Source organism: Lissotriton vulgaris, chromosome 5, assembly GCF_964263255.1.
Source record: "Lissotriton vulgaris chromosome 5, aLisVul1.2, whole genome shotgun sequence".
Lineage (NCBI taxonomy): Eukaryota > Metazoa > Chordata > Amphibia > Caudata > Salamandridae > Lissotriton > Lissotriton vulgaris.
In genome coordinates, this window is record NC_141693.1 from 100,853,409 (window position 1) to 100,857,360 (window position 3,952).

Consider the following 3,952-nt stretch of genomic DNA (forward strand, 5'->3'; position numbering starts at 1 on the left):
TGTATCAAGCTTGCTTACCAATTGGCGCAGAAGCCTTTAGGGGGTACTCCTAAGGCGCATTCCACTAGAGGTAGAGCAGCCACGGCAGCTTACCTGCATGATGTGCCCATGTCTGAGATTTGTAAAGCGGCGACCTGGAGGTCTGTCCATACATTTACCAGACATTACTGTATAGATTCTGACACGAGAGCAGACACCCAGGTGGGCCAGGCCTCCCTGAGGAATCTGTTTAACAGCTGAGGATTTGGCTGTTATGATTTGGTTGGGTCATGTACTTCTCATTTACCTGCAGGTGGTTGATGGGCTTGCTATTCTATTCAGTGCTTATGACTATTGATGAGGATCCCCTGGAAGAGAAGGATAAGTTACTTACCTGTAATCCTAGTTCTCTTCCAGGGGTTTCTGTTTCTGAGTCCAATTGATTTGTTTGAAATCTGGACTTATCTAAACATAGAGAGGTTTAACCCTCTCAGCATAATTTAGAATGTATGTTTTTCCGAAATTCAGGAAACCTAGTAGTGATTGTAAATTCTTCAGCGTTTTTGGTGCTTGTAGTACAGCACATTTCTCTAAGAAATTGTCTGACAGGCTTTTGCCTTCACTTGATAATTCGTATCCTAAGAATAGGACAGTTAAATGGGCAATTCGTGACTTTTTAAAGTTGAATTTGTAACCTTCTGACGCGAACCCAAGTATTATGTTGTTCACCCTTTTTAAGTGAGTCTCCAGGTCATCATCTGTGAGATAGATGTCATCGACATATGAGAATGCTTCATCATCATATATTTGTAGTAACTCTGTTACCCTTGCTGAGAATAATCCTGGGCTATTCTTGAATCCCTGTGGGAGTCGGCAAAATTGTTTTTGCAATCCAATTATTGAGAAAGCGGTCAAATACCTGCTTTCAGGTACAATGTTTTGACAGAAGAATCCATTAGAGATATCTAATGTCGTTTTATATTTTTTGTGCACAATGTTATTCATTAGTGCTGCACTATCTGAGTTTTGTACTGCAAATGTTTTACAACAGGAGTTAAGGTGTCTGTAGTCCAAAACTAGACGATATGAATCGTCTGGCTTGGAGACAGGAAACAAAGGATTGTTCATTTGAGAGGTGCATGTTTCGATCACCCCTTGATATTCCAGTTGAATATCCTTTGCCTTTGTGCAGTGGGCTGATTTTTTAACTGGATTTTGTGGTGAGGTGAATCCTCATCCCATCCTACATGATTTTTGTATAAAGCAGGAGCTTGGGCTACTGCCCATTTTCTTGCCAATGTGTATTTTTTATGAATCGGAATATGATTCGAGAAGGCAGGCATAATCATTCCTTCGCCATGAGGGCACTCCCTGACAAACTCTGGTGGCCAGTCTTTCTCAGCTAACAGAATGTCATAGCCTTTTGAAAGTTTTTCCCAAAAGAGACCTTTTATTTTCCTAGTTTTATCTCCCTCTATACGTAATGTTATTTCATATAGTTTATGGGGCACACTAACTCGTGTGTCTGCAGTTTCCACCTGAATGTACTCATTCGTGTCCACTGTCTCCAGAAGATTCATCAGGATCATGCGAGCTATGCTCCTTCTGCTGCGCTGTCTTGCACTGTCTGTGCCCACTCTCCGTTTTTCAGGTGTGTGAATTCTCGGCATGTTTAATTTTAATGCTTGCTACCTTCTTTCTGGGAAATTGTAATTTTATACTTTGATGAGCTGGTTCCTTGTCTTTGGACTTGACATGCTCTTCTCTGTGTTCTGACCGTCCTCTTCTTTCCGATTTCTGTGAGGAAGATCGAGAAAGATTGAGTGAGAAGGATCGAGAGGGACGTGTATCAACATCTTGATATCTGTCAGGTTTTCTTATTTTATCCCTATCTCTAAGGTTATATCTTATCTCCAAAAAGCTAGACACCGATTCTGATAATTATTTAATAGTGGAAAAAACTAGGACAAATAATACCAAACTTATGCAAGTTAATTTTTATAATTCTATTCTAGATCGGCAATTAAATGAACATCTCTACTCATTAGGAACCTTTTTAAAAGGATATAAAGAGAGTCAAACCACTTTCGTCCATTACATTCTAATGCCCAACATTTTGAACCCAGCCCTAAAGGGGAGGCGCTGGAGGAACTTATCTCTAGGATTGATTTGTATGAACCAACATTTTATGATAACGATCAGGTTGTAACGTATTCTGCTAGGGTGTCCGCATCAATCATTGACTATATATTTATCTCCCCGGGATTATTAAGGCATGTGATTTTTTATAATGCTGTTATATCAGCTTTTAGCAATCACAACCCGGTAGTCCTGGAACTGGACAATAGCAATAAGTTCCTTAATAACTGAACTAATACAGTAGCAGAAACCGCCCTAAAAACCAAAGATCAAAGGAGGAGGCTAAATTGGAGCACGGTCATTCCTTAAGACTTTGCCAATATTATCAACCAAAAGGCGGGCAATGATTTAAATATCTGCCTGGATCCATCTAGCAAGGGGGAGGGGGCGGAATAATCTCTTCATTTGAAGCAATTTGTCTCCTAGTGGATAAGGAACTTACGGTAAAAACCCGTCAATATAAAACCCTTGATAAGGGGTGGTTTGACAGTAACTGCTCAAGAGCACATAGAATGCTCCTGGAGGCTCTTAAAAAAACACCCAGGGATAAATTGCAAGTTGCACAGTTAAGGAAAGAATATAAAGCTATAATTGAAGTGCGCAAAAAAGAACTTAAAAGGGAAGCATGGAAAGCCCTAATGGACAAAACAAAAATGAGGGATAGCTCCAGGTTCTGGGCCATTGTTAATACCCCTCTGTTTTCTGGCATAGACAATTGTACGTTAGAAATTAACATCGCAGAGGAGGATTGGTTAGGCCATTTTAAAACTATATACAGTAGTGACCTGGCTCTAGAACCTTTTGAGGTCGTCCCAAATATATCATCAAGGCCGCCGATTTGCTTTACGGCCGAGGAGGTTGAAAAGGCCATCAGAACCACATCTGGTGGCAAGGCCCCTGGGCCTGATGGTGTCCCTGCGGATATGTACAAAGATAATCCTAGTTATTGGGCTAAATTATTAACAAATGTATTCAATTCCGCAGTAAGCTCAGGGCTCCCAGCATCATGGTCATGTTCAACAATTATTCCTGTTTTTAAAAAGGGGCAAAGAGGGGACCCTAGATGCTACAGGCTCATATCTCTTTTAGATTCGTCCTTAAAAATTTTAGGGAAAGTCATTCTGGCAAAATTAGATGACCGGATTTCAAAGAAAGATCTCCTCTCTAATGCTCAATATGGGTTCCGGGTGGGTAGAGGGACCGAAGACCAGTGCCTCAATTTGTACCTAATAATAAATAAATACACGGTTGCCTCTAGAGGCTCGGTCTATTTGGGGTTTATGGACTTGTCCACAGCCTTTGACCTAGTCAATAGGTCAAGGCTGTGGACAATACTCCTGGACCTGGGTCTTGACCAGGAGCTTGTGTATTTCCTGGCAGAATTACACAGAGATCTATATGCCACAATTAGAATGTTTCAGGAGGGTAAATGCACTGCAAGATTTAAGTCAGTGAGAGGGGTACGTCAAGGGTGTATATTAGCCCCAATTTTATTCACCTTATATATAAACTCTCTGGAAGACGCACTGGGAAAGGCCACGCTTGATATACCGCGATTTTTCTATAATTCTGGCAAGTTCAAATGGTTGTTCTGCTATATCTGTTTCCTTCAATTTCTGTTTCCTTCAATTTCTGGAGGGTTTTTATATCATCCCTTGCCACTTGAACTAATTCTCTATATGCCTTTGTTAATTATTTTAGTTTAACTAAGAGCTCTTCGCTTGACATTATTTCGTAGTCTGGGTGTGTTGCATAGTTGCATAGGACCGGCCCCGTTGCTTCTGGTCTACCTAGTGGACCGAGCCTGGTGATGTGATTATTATGTTTTAGGGCG